The sequence below is a fragment of the Citrus clementina genome, unplaced genomic scaffold (assembly GCF_000493195.1).
Source record: "Citrus clementina cultivar Clemenules unplaced genomic scaffold, Citrus_clementina_v1.0 scaffold_7, whole genome shotgun sequence".
NCBI lineage: Eukaryota > Viridiplantae > Streptophyta > Magnoliopsida > Sapindales > Rutaceae > Citrus > Citrus x clementina.
The window spans coordinates 3,107,196-3,121,617 of NW_006262075.1; positions in this window are offsets into that span (position 1 = coordinate 3,107,196).

The following is a 14,422-nucleotide window of genomic DNA, read 5'->3' on the forward strand; positions in this document are numbered from 1 at the left end:
TTTTGTGGGTAAAATGGTTATTTTTTTAAATTTCTGTTAATTTTTTTAACGGATTCTAAACGAAAGTAGAAAAGTGAAATAAAATATAACTTTAGGTGGATTTCAATAAAAAAAAATTATATATTTAAAAAAAAAATGATAGATGGTAGATATTTTTTCAAAAATTTATTATAATTTGAATGTAGATACGAAAGAGTACTGAGTTGTCAAATTGAACATCTGAATATATAATGTAGCCTTGTCAGCTCAAAAACTTTTGAATTTAAAAAAATAATAATTATATAAAATCTACCTACTTTAGCTGTCATCTCTTTTTTCTATTTTTTTTTCTCTTTTTGCTTGGGTGACGCAAAACATTTTTTATTTATGGAACAAATGAAAAGGTAGCTTTACTTTTCAATTAAAATACAATTCTATTAAGGATATGTTTGCGTTATAGTTTATTTTCGGTAGAGTACAAATTTTAACCACACACATAAAATAATAAATAATAAATAATTTATTATAATTTTTATTTTATGGTTACGAAAGAGTATTACATCTTCGAGCGGTTCCAACATAATCGAACCCTTCTATTAAACTTAACGAATTTCAAATGGAAGTGAAAAAGTAAAATAAAATATAATTTTAAGTGGATTCCAATTTAAAAAAAAAAAGTAATTATGTATTTTTAAAAAATTAAAAAAAAATAAATAAATGGTAGATATTTTTCTAAAAAATTATTATAATTTTAACCGAGTAGATTGAGTTGTCAAATTGAACATTGGAATATATAATGTAGCCTTGTCAGCTCAAAAGCTTTTGAATTTAAAAAAATAATAATTATATAAAATCTACCTACTTTAGCTGTCATCTTTTTTTCGTACTTTTGCTCTTTTTGCTTCGGTGACGCAAAACATTTTTTATTTGTGGAACAAATGAAAAGGTAGCTTTACTTTTTAATTAAAATACAATTCTATTAAGGCTATGGCTGCGGTAGACTTTATCTTATCTCCGGTGTAGTACGAATTTTAACCATACACATAAAGTAATAAATAATAAAAAATTTATTATAATTTTTATCTTATGGTTACAAAGGAGTGTTCTATCTTTGAGCGATTCCAACATAACCTAACTCTTCTATTAAACTTGTCGGACCCAATTATAAAGTGTAAATCCACTTTAGTTTTACAATGGTGAGAATACAGTTTTTCTATTAGAATTTTGTATTTCTGGTATTGATACCCAATTTCAAAACTCACAAATGATAAAATGATATGACTGTGACAACAACAATCCTTTACAATATGTCACGATGCTGTGTTTGGTACAAGGTATTGTATTATATTGTATATTATTATTTAATGTAGATCTATTATATTATGTTATAATGTTATATTGTATTAATATTGTATTATAATAATATTTTACAATATTTTGGTATTCCGCTGTATGAAATATCTATATCTTATTTAAGTATTTATTGTTAGTTATATTGACTTATTAAATAATAATCAATTTCATATATTAATTATTATAAATATTATTAAATAATACATTATTTAGTTATATTTAATATAATAAAAATTAAAATATAATATAACATTATTAAATAATAAATAATAAATTTATTAAATTACATAAATAATTAAAATGTAAAAATCGAAGAAGATAAAAATTAATAGTGTATATAATATTATATTAAATTAAAAAGTTATATTTGTATATTATTATTAATATAAAGTTTCAAAAGTATAAAAAAATTGTATAGTTAAAAATCTCAATTCCTAGGCGGGTGATGGGTTTCGATAATGTAGCAAATGCAGTTTTAAGTCTTGACTCAGCAAGGTGTATTATGTGCGACATTTGAATTGCCAAACATGAGATTCGTTTCAATTAATACAGGGCCCACCAATTATCCTATGGAATGTGGCATGCCAAACATGGAAATTTCAGATTATTCTCTACTGTCTTTAAATTTTTCTTTTTTTTTAACCTTAATTTATTCCACACTTTTGTTAAAAAGATTTAAAAAAAATCATCAACTCCCCCTAATTTTTTCCTTAACTTTTGAATAAAAAAAGATAACTTAAAGTTTTTAAAAATAATAAACATAATTTTAAAATAGTTAATTCACATAAGAGTAATTTGAAATTTACTCATTAAATAATAATAATAATCCATCTTAATACGCACAAATATTCAATGTTTGTAAAATATTTGATGTGACCTAACTGCGTTGGTTGTGGAAACACTGGTTTGAGTATTAATCCATGCCCACAAACATGAGTAGGTTATCCTCCAAAGCATGTTTTATTTGAGAATTTGTTCAATTAGATTCAAATGAAAGATAAGCCACTCAGCCTTTAGCTGGGTGGTCAGTGGAGGGTAGCAGTTCGAACCCTTATAAATGTATTATGAGAAAATTTCTTTAATTATAACGTATAATTAAGTGGAGGCAGCCTTCTAGTTTACCAAGTGTGAGTGGAGTAGCTTATGCAAAAGCTAAAACAATATATTTGGGAATGAGAGTAGCTGAAGCAGCAGCAAGCGAGCTAGTAATAATCAAGAGTGATTGTTCAAAGGTGGTCAATCAAAATTTGGGAAAGATAAAAAGTAATTTGGAGCTCTTATGGATTATCTCGAAAATTCAAAAACAAATGCAGAGAATTAAAGATATTAAGATGCAGCTCATTTTCTGGACATGTAATGGAGTAGCGCATGACTTGGCCAAAATGGCTTTAAAAGTTAATGAATATGTCCAGCGGGTGGGCGCATGCCCGCCTCAAATGTTGTACCTTTTTTTCTTTAATTTAATGAAAATATGCTTTCTTTAAAAAAAAAAAAAGTACGAGTGAAATATCTTTCAAGTATCAGTTATAATCTCATGTAATATGAGCAATATTCTCGTATAGTCAACAACAACAAAAAAGATTCAAATGAAAGATTGCAGGGTACAGTGGCTTAAAAGCTTCTTCTTTTTAATTTCCCTAATCATTTGAGTTTGATTCTTGGAGTTTGAATCCAAAAAAGGCAGGGTTAATTAATCAATTTATGTCTTACATAAAATAGAAAGGGAAAATTGTCAGTTTCCCCTATTAAAGTCAAAATACATGATTTACTTCTTACTATTTTTACACTTGTTAATAACCTCCCTCATAGTATAATTTTATAATATTATCTTTTTCTTTAAATACATTTTTATTTATATTTATTATAAATTAATAATTAATAAAAAATATTTTTCTTATATATTTTGTTATTGTTTTAACTATAAAGAATAAGTATATATTAATTTCGTAAAGTGGAAATTGACAATCTCCCAAATGAAAAAAATTAGAAATAAAAAATGTTGCCAATTTGCATTCACTTTTTTGAATGAACCATAGTTAGTTTGAACTTTGGGCTGCAATAAATAAATATTCAATTAAATCTTCTTGGGCTCGAAGGTCCATAGATTTTTTGGACCAACGAATCAACCACAATATTTGCTCCTCACGAGCGATCCATTAGCCCAACTTAATGGGACTTTTTTTTACCTCCGCACAATTTTAGTTCAAGGGGACATTTTTTTATTTTGTTTTTTGTTTTTTATAATATCCGATATTTTCTTGACAAAAACAATTTTACGATATAATTGGTTTTTGGTTAAAAAAATAAAATAATAATAAGTTATTTTGTATTTTTTAAGGTAGAGAAGTGGATAAATCCCTTATTATTATTTTTATTCTCATTTTTAAAATTCAAACTCAAGTGACTGAGTAAATAAAATTGCTTGAAATTACTCAACCATGCCCTTAAGAAAACTTAGTTATTTTATAATGGGAATGAGAATGTGATGAAATATGAAATGAAAAAGTAACAAAATTATTGAAAATTACATGATCTCATGTTTTTCTCTAGTCCAAATATACTTTTAATTGAGTTCTTCAAGATTTTAGCTAGGACACAACATTAAATCCATTAAAATTTAAAAGAATTTTAGGTAGAAGGGCAAGTATAAATGATTAATTTTTTAAAGCTAAATTATGGTAGAAATTGAAATCCAATGTAATGTTATGTGAGCAAAATTGACAAGAAGTAAATATTTTTAATCTATACCATAATTAATTGATATGAGTCAAAGTGAGAAGTAATCTATATTGAGGCACAACATATTTCATTACGGTGAAGTGAACAAAATTACAAGTCTCACACTCGCAATTCCTAACACATGCTAACTTACGATCACGATAATTTCGTAATTTCTTAAAAGCCTTTATATTTGAAGGTTTCTCTGCTATGAAGTTTAAGACCATAAACTCATCATCCACAAAAAAATCTTATCAAAGCAAGCTCTTCACCAATGTAATCACGATCTTCACAACTTTCATACATATTATGATATATGTCAATGTTAGCGTGATAAATTACAATAATTGTGATAAATAATAATGCTAAAAATACGGGTTTGAGTTAAGCTACCTAGTGGTCTTCAAATGATATAATATTCAGTATAATCATAGGTTTACTTAAAGATAAAAATAACAAAAAAAAATTAAATGAATCACAACAAGAATGTCTCTTTCACATGTGATTGATATTTTTGCACAAAAGCTCAAATTAATTATTTCCCAATTAGCTTAAATATATAACCCCATTAGCCCTCTTCTATATTTATGGTTAGTTAGGTTTCTAGCTTAGAGGACTGCGTTACAGCAATAACAGTGTAGATGATTGATATATCAGAGAGCTGCAGATAGCTAGCTGCAAATGCATTGACCGTAGAAGTCGATATATCAGAGCATATGGGACTATGATCAATGTACTGCGGCCTTCATTTTGATGAACAAATTGATAATTGTCATCACCTTGAACTTCGTACTAACAATTGTTCGGAAATTAACAAACAAAGAACCTAAATATTATTATACCATTACAGCATAATTAAAATCAAAGTACAAGATATCTCAAGTACTATTAGCATTTTCAGTTAAAAAGAAAAAGAAAAAGAAATCTCTCAATCGGAGAGTAAGCAGACTGACGACATATTCTAGCAGCGAAAATTTTAATATATTGAACTGATGAGTTATACGTTATCCCAAAATTATCAAGCAACTAGCAATTTTGGGCCTCTGCGTCCTTGTAGCCCAACAAAGGAAATAAGTTCAAATAAAAGTTCTTCCGACAGCCGAACATCGAGGAAAGATAAGAGACGAAAACTCATTTTCCTTTCATAATAGTTTCCAACAAAAGAAACAGAAAATTATTAATTCTAACACTGATTCAACGAAAATTATTGATTAAAAAAATGTTGGGGAAAAATTAGGTTTTTAAATTTTTATTAAACCTTTTGAAGATCGCTCTCATATAATATATAAGAATACGTAATCCAGAAATCGTACCTTGAAAATCCGATTTGGCTTTTTCCGTTGAAATGATTTAGGCTCCTAGATCACGATCCGCCATCACTACTCCTGTTAGATCACGATCCGTCAGCACCACGCTTGCTAGATCACGAACTGTCACCAATGATCTTCCAGGTTATGACTCAGGTTCGATCTGCACTTGACGTGTGGGCGCCTTTATCACTACCAAAGCAACTAGCACGAGAAAATTTTTCTCTCAACAATGGAGAGAAAAATCTTATTCTCTGATCTGTATAAAGTGGCTTCTATCTTTTCTTTAAGGAAAAATAAGCCTTATATATTTCCCTTTAGTGAAAACCCTAGGCTCCAAATAATGCCCTAAATAAAACTCACGTTTATTTACTTTTTCAATAGGGGACCTACCTTGTAAAATAACATAAGGCCCCTTATACAAAAGCTAATTAAATGGAGCCTCCCACTAAATGATATATTTAGGTTTTTGACCCAAATCGCTAGTTATCTTACTTATTAGTCCAGTAGTGGTGCAGTCAATTAAATGAGCTAACCCGGGGATCATTTGGGAACATACAATAGTGGCTACAATAATTAGGCTTGTAATTAAACTATCCCAATTATTTAATTCCAAATCTACTCCACTAAAAGATTGGAACTGACTTTCATAATTGTATGCTCGAATAATAATTCGTCCCAAGCCACATTGATTTCTTTACTGCACAATCCTTTGTACCACATCGTTAATTAAATTGATATCTCAACTGTCCAATCAATTTAATAACATCTTATTCCTTGATCTTTACTAGTTTTCTCTAATGATCATTTTCAACATACTAAATATGTTGACACACTCTGGCCAGGGAATTCTATGATCAAGTGCTGAAAACCCATTAAGAGATGTGTTGTACAAATTCTATATTGTTAATCCATAACTTCAATACTCATAATTGCTCCCACCAAGATACCGGATAATCTTGACCACAAGGATGTGTCGTGCCCATTGGTAACTCAAATGGAATAACAATTACAATCATGAAATCATAATTAACTCAAGATTAAGATTACAGTAAAATCAACGCCTATGAGATTTAATAAGTCTGACAGTTATTACAAAGTTAATTAAATCTCATATGTGATCCTGTTCAATGTAGTCGTACTACATCAATAAATTCATACATGATTAAGACAAATCATTCAATGAATTTATTACAGTCTATACCTAAATAAAGTGCCCAACTTTATTTATCAACTGCGAACTAAATTTATTTAATCATAAGATAACTTGTATTTATGTCTTCTGTGAATCCACATGGTGATCACATAAATACATATAATATGATTAAATGGACTTTAATACAAGTATTAATGCAATTAAGATATTTGAATAAAATATCTCATTTATTTTATTAATCAGAAAAATAGTTTATTACAATTAAATAAACACATATGCTTTTAAAGAGCATATTTTCCCAACAATCTCCCACTAGCTCTCAAAGCATATCTGGCATATTGCACATGCTCTAGGGCTCTAAGTGCAGGTTATAAAGGTTTCCCACTAATGGCCATTCTAATAAGATCTGCCATTTAGCATCTAATGCCATTTGGGGTACTGTCATATAACCTTTCTACACTATTCCCTTATAAGATGATACTTCCTTTCAATATGTTTTGTTTCTTGTGGTTCCTTGGTTCCTTAGATTGAGCTACAACACCACCATTATCACATAAATAGTTTAAGGGGTGCAGTTACAACAGGTACCACCTCAAGATTTCGTAGGAACTTGCAGAGCCATATAGCTTCTTTTGCAGCTTCAAATGTAGCCACATATTCAGCTTTAGTTGTTGAGTCTGTGATACAAGATTGTTTCACACTCATCCAACTAATAGCTCCACTTCCCAATGTAAACACATAGCCGGAAGTTGATTTTCTGGAATCCTTATCTGACATAAAGTCAGAATCAGTATAACCCACTGGAATGAGTTCATCACCAGAATACATAAGCATATAATTTTTAGTTCTTTTCAGATACTTTATAATATGCTTGACTGCAGTCCAGTATTGAGGTCCAGGATTAAATTGATATCTGCTAACCATCCCTACCGCAAAACAGATGTCTGGCCTAGTGCAAAGCATGGCATACACGAGACTTCCCACAGCGTCTGCATAGGGAACTCGTCTCATTCTCCCTATCTCTTCAGATGTTTTAGGTGATTGATCCTTAGAGAATGTAATTCCATGTCTGAATGGTAATAAACCAGTCTTGGAATTTTCCATGCTAAATCTAGCCAATATCTTATCGATATAGACCGCTTGAGACAAGGCTAAAGTTTTATTCTTCCGGTCTTGTAGTAACTTGATACCAAGAATATAACTTGCCTCCCCCAGGTCTTTCATATCAAATTATTTTGCTAACCAAATCTTTATTGTAGTCAATACTCCTATATCGTTTCCAATCAGGAGAATATTGTCTACACAAAGAACTAGGAAGGCTACAAATTTTCCCTGAATTTTCTTATACACACATGGTTCATCAATGTTCTGAATGAATCCAAGTGATTTAATCGCTTGATCAAATCTGATGTTCCATGACCGGGATGCTTGCTTCAATCCATAAATGGATCTCTGCAACTTACATACCATGTGTTCTTGGCCTTTTTGTATAAATCCATCTGGTTGCTGCATGTAGATGTTTTCTTCAAGATGCCCGTTAAGAAAGGCAGTCTTGACATCCATTTGCCAAATTTCATAATCTAGCACTGCAGCAATGGAGAGTAGAATCCTGATGGATTTAAGCATAGCAACCGTAGAAAAGGTTTCCTCATAATCGATTCCTTCTTTCTGAGTAAACCTTCGGCTACTAATCTTGCTTTAAATGTTTCCACCCTTCCGTCTACTCTTTTTTTTTTTTTCTTATAGATCCACTTGCAGCCTATAGGTTTTACCCCATTTGGTGCCTCTACAAGTTCCCAGACTTTATTGGAATACACAGATTCCATTTCTTGATTCATGACCTTTTTCTAAAATTTAACATCTCTATCTATTAGAGCTTCGTTGTAACTAGTGGGATTTTGTACATGTTCATCTGAGATAGCTATATAGGTTTCTCCCAAAAATATGTATCTCGCAGGTAACCTAGTTACTCTCCCACTACGACAAGGTTCTAAAAGTGATGGTTGTTCAAGGATAATCCTGTGCTGATCAGCTGGTTGTTGCTGTTCTTTTTGTTCTATAACAGGTGTTGAAAGCTGAGCATCAACCTGATCTCTTTTATTTCTCTAGTTTTACCTTACTCTTAGGTTATAAGTCATTATAGAGTCTTCCTCAAAGAAAGTAAAGAATATTTCTATAAATACATTCCTATCTTGAGGACTATAATTCAGACTTTCCCTTATTCCTTTAAGATACCTAAAACATGCAAGCTTCTGAACACGAATCCATCTTGTCTATCTCTGATTCTAGTAGAAATACTAGTAAACTCCAAATACGAATGTGTCTCAAACCATGTTTGTGACTTTTTCATAATTTCTTGGAGTAGTAGACACCGAGATAGATGAAACTAAGTTCAATAAACTTTGTAGTTTTAAATACTAGTATCTGGAATCAAAAAAGGTAAATGATAAACCACTTAGTATATATCTTGTCTTATCCAAAAGAATCTTGTTTCTCCATTTAATTACACTATTGTATTATAGTGTTCATTGACAACCAAATAGTGCTTGAATTCTCCATAGAGATATTCTTTGTTTCGATCATATCGAAGTTCTTTTATGTTCCTGTCTAATTGCTTTTGTCTTATCCACGTACTCTTTTGAATTTCAAAAGCAATGGAATCATGACGCATTTAGACAAACATAAATAAAATGAATATTCATCAACAAGATTGATAGAATACTCATAACCCCTTATAACATGTAAACTGATTAGTCCGTATACATTTGTATGCGCTAAATCATCAAATACATAGTTATGCTTTTAGCTCAAAAAGAGCATCCTCGTCATATTACTTTTCTAAATAAGATTTATAGAGTTACAATGATCAATCTTAATAGGCCAACAAGTCTATCATTAATCATTTTCTTAAAATCTTATTATAGTTTATATGACTTAGGCATAAATATCAGAGGTGATTTTTGGTTAGAAGAAACATTTCTTTTCTTAGATAAATGCATATACTTTTTATCATTATATCTTACTTTGAATAGATCAATGGACTTCTATGATATAAATTGTCTTTATAAATAACCAAAATAAATAATAAATAGAGGATCCAAAAAATAACAGTGTACTCCTGTTTATTAAAACAAGCCACCGAAATTAAATTCCTCTAATATAAAGACAAATATCAAAACTAAAGTCTTGTAAAATTGATCTAGTCTTTCAATTGATATAAACTAGCATGTCATCAACTGCTGTTTGATGTTTTCTTCACTTAATCTCTTGGTTTCCTGAAAACCAAATAAATGAATTACAAATAAGATTAGTTATCTCAGAATTCATTATTGTATGATGCAATAGAAATCTAAACTAATTAGGAAGCTTAAAGATTTCCTATACCTGATTTTAATAATCTTAGGACAATCTTTCTTCCAGTGACCTTTCTGTTCACATTTGTAACACTTGCCTTTTGGCTTGCCACTTCTTTTAGTGGACAGTTTGCCGATCCCAACTCTTGCTTGCTCATTCTTGTCTTTCGACTTAAGCCTTGAAGAGAATCCTTTTTCAGGAAGTTTTCTGCTATGATAAAATTCTTCTATAGCATGTAGTTCGTGCATTAATTCAATTAAGGTCATATCTTTATTGTTTAAGATATAACTGACCTTAAACTCTTTGAATGTATCAGGTAAAGATTCAATCACCATGTTAATCTTTGATTTATCATTGATTTGAACACCATGAATCTTTACCTCATTCAAATAGTCCATCATTTTGAGGACATGATCACGAACTTTTGTGCCCTCTTCCATCTTAGTATCTGTGATACGTTTTAATGCTGCTTCTCTGGCAAAATGGGTATTTTGCCCAAACATCTGATGAAGACTAGCCATTATTTCAGTGGCTGTTTCCATGCTCCGATGTTTCTTATGCAGTTCCACAGAAATCGAAGCCAATATATAGCGCTTAGCCATTTTGTTAGCTTCGCACCATTTCTCATAAGACTCCCTCTAATTTCTATAATCGTATAACGATGGTTCAGGAGGGCAAGGCTGGGTCAACACATATTTGCTTCCCTTAGCAGTGAGAATATTAAATAGATTGCGTTTCCAATCTAAATAATTTTCGCCAGTGAGTTCATTTTTAACAAGGATAATTAATAATGGGTTGATGGAAGACATTTTCTGAAAAACAAAACAAAATAAACATGCATAAATACTTTGAAACAATATTCACAATAAATGACAAAAATGCAAAAAACCATAAATGCATTTTAATTTATTGTAACGATAATCTAGTACCACTTTGACAAGCTATCCGTTGGGGAAGTCATGTCAACACTTACTAGACCCAATTATCCATTAGATTATTTACTTTCATGTAAAGACATGATAAATAATTATCGTTATCCCTTTGGGCCTAAATTTGTTAACAGAGCTTCGTTGGGAAGGTTAATAACAAACTTTAGTTGAGTGTATAACCATTGTTTCAATCTACGTATTTTTCATATCAATAGTCACCGTTGGGGTGAACAATCGATTAAAAAATATTTCAATTTTATCTTTGAAGAAGTTCATCAAATAAAATATCTAATATATATACCCTCCGAAGGGAGCATCACCGTATCATGAAGTCGAGGTATATATATAATTTTATTATTGAACTAACAATGGAGCCCGTGGGAAAATTATCTTGAATTTTCCCTCTCCCACTCAATATTTTAAAATTGGTTTTTCCTTTTTAAAACATACATATTGTTAATTGCATGCTTTCTATAATATTATCTAGATGACATCAAATATTATTAAGCATGTGCAAATTTCAAACAATATAATGAGATTCATTATTAATGAATGACATGTATAATTATGCATAGAGTGGCACTACCTATTCTATATGACATGTTATCATGGCATGTTATCATCCAAAACATAACATATAGAAAAACAATTAAATAATCTTAATTGATGGCTTTCCTAATAATGAAAAAATACATTAACCTAAGCCTAATCTTCATTGGGCTTCTTGTCAATGTCCATCTTCCATAAGTTTGTCTTTGTTAATGGACTAGGGGAAATTGAGCTTTTAAATTTATAATTGGTCCAATTTTAATTTTGAAAGGAAATAAATAAAATAAATAGTTTTAATTTTATTTTTATTAAAATAAAACTTTTGGACCAAAAATAAATTTAATGTATTTAATTTTATCTATGCATTTTTAATCCATTAAGCCTAATTGAAATTGGGCCTAAAACTAGGATTCTTTAAGTCCAAAACGGTTTTTGGACTTAAATGCAAAAAATTAAAAACGTTTCTGTCCAACTAAAAAATATGAAACTATAGGGATCTCCACGATAAAAACCATGGAACCCTAAAATCACATTTTTCTTTTCCTCTTCTTCCCCAGCCGCCACCAGCACAAAAACCCAGCCGTTGTTTACTGTTTCCACACCGGACAGCCGTCATCGACGCCGGAAAGACGCCAACCAGAACGCTCCGCGCCTCCAGCCCACGTTCACGCTGCTGCTTGGGCGCTGCAGCTGCTGCTCGCGCGCTGCAGTTGCTGCGTGTGCAGCGCGCGCTGCAGCTGCTGCGTGTGCAGCTCGCGCTGCTAGCAGCGTGGCTGCTGGCCGCTGCGCGCGCTGCTGGCAGCATGTGCTGCTGGCCGCTGCGCGCGCTGCTGGCAGCATGTGCTGCTGGCCGCTCGCTGCTGCGTGTGCTGGTTCGTTGCTGCAGTTTCCAGCACGTTTCCGCAATTTTCCAGTGATGATGCTTCGGTGATTTACAAATTTTCAACGCAAATTTTGGCTTTACAAAATTTCAATTACAGTAAAATAAATCAAGAGGGAAACATGGTGATAAAAAACCACCACTCTTGTTACAGATCCAAAGAAAAATACAACGGAAAATCTAACCATGAATTAAGACAAACCAAAACATGCTTTATTCATATATTAAACAAATAATATATATCTGAATAAATTGTGCCACTCTAATACATAAATTTCAAGATTAATTTCATACAGAATTCTTATATATTAATATGAGATGGCTCTGATACCAATTGTTTGGGAAAAATTAGGTTTTTAAATTTTTATTAAACCTTTTGAAGATCGCTCTCATATAATATATAAGAATATGTAATCCAGAAATCGTACCTTGAAAATCCGATTTGGCTTTTTCCGTTGAAATGATTTAGGCTCCTAGATCACGATCCGCCACTACCACTCCTGTTAGATCACGATCCGTCAGCACCACGCTTGCTAGATCACGAACTGTCACCAATAATCTTCCAGGTTATGACTCAGGTTCGATCTGCACTTGACGTGTGGGCGCCTTTATCACTACCAAAGCAACTAGCACGAGAAAATTTTTCTCTCAACAATGGAGAGAAAAATCTTATTCTCTGATCTGTATAAAGTGGCTTCTATCTTTTCTTTAGGGAAAAATAAGCCTTATATATTTCCCTTTAGTGAAAACCCTAGGCTCCAAATAATGCCCTAAATAAAACTCACGTTTATTTACTTTTTCAATAGGGGACCTACCTTGTAAAATAACATAAGGCCCCTTATACAAAAGCTAATTAAATGGAGCCTCCCACTAAATGATATATTTAGGTTTTTGACCCAAATCGCTAGTTATCTTACTTATTAGTCCAGTAGTGGTGCAGTCAATTAAATGAGTTAACCCGGGGATCATTTGGGAACATACAATAGTGGCTACAATAATTAGGCTTGTAATTAAACTAGCCCAATTATTTAATTCCAAATCTACTCCACTAAAAGATTGGAACTGACTTTCATAATTGTATGCTCGAATAATAATTCGTCCCAAGCCACATTGATTTCTTTACTGCACAATCCTTTGTACCACATCGTTAATTAAATTGATATCTCAACTGTCCAATCAATTTAATAACATCTTATTCCTTGATCTTTACTAGTTTTCTCTAATGATCATTTTCAACATACTAAATATGTTGACACACTCTGGCCAGAGAATTCTATGATCAAGTGCCGAAAACCCATCAAGAGATGTGTTGTACAAATTCTATATTGTTAATCCATAACTTCAATACTCATAATTGCTCCCACCAAGATACCGGATAATCTTGACCACAAGGATGTGTCGTGCCCATTGGTAACTCAAATGGAATAACAATTACAATCATGAAATCATAATTAACTCAAGATTAAGATTACAGTAAAATCAACGCCTATGAGATTTAATAAGTCTGACAGTTATTACAAAGTTAATTAAATCTCATATGTGATCCTGTTCAATGTAGTCGTACTACATCAATAAATTCATACATGATTAAGACAAATCATTCAATGAATTTATTACAGTCTATACCTAAATAAAGTGCCCAACTTTATTTATCAACTGCGAACTAAATTTATTTAATCATAAGATAACTTGTATTTATGTCTTCTGTGAATCCACATGGTGATCACATAAATACATATAATATGATTAAATGGACTTTAATACAAGTATTAATGCAATTAAGATATTTGAATAAAATATCTCATTTATTTTATTAATCAGAAAAATAGTTTATTACAATTAAATAAACACATATGCTTTTAAAGAGCATATTTTCCCAACAAAAAAAACCTCAGCCACCAACCAATTCAATCAATCCTTAATTTAAAAGTCAAACCCAAAGTCAGTAATGAAGTACAAACTGAGAATCAAACCCACAGCTTAATGATCCGGACAATGAAGAAGAGGCACGGCGGCAATGAAACAGTGTTGTGCACTGATGAGATCAGACGGCACAATGGTGGAGGAGCTGCCGTTCGCGTGACATGATGGTGATGAAGGTGGGGGTGTCTCGTGGCAAAGCAAGCTGGCGTGATGGTGATGGAGCAAAGTTGGCCGACCATGTTTTTTATGGAGACATTTGAGACGACACTGGGAG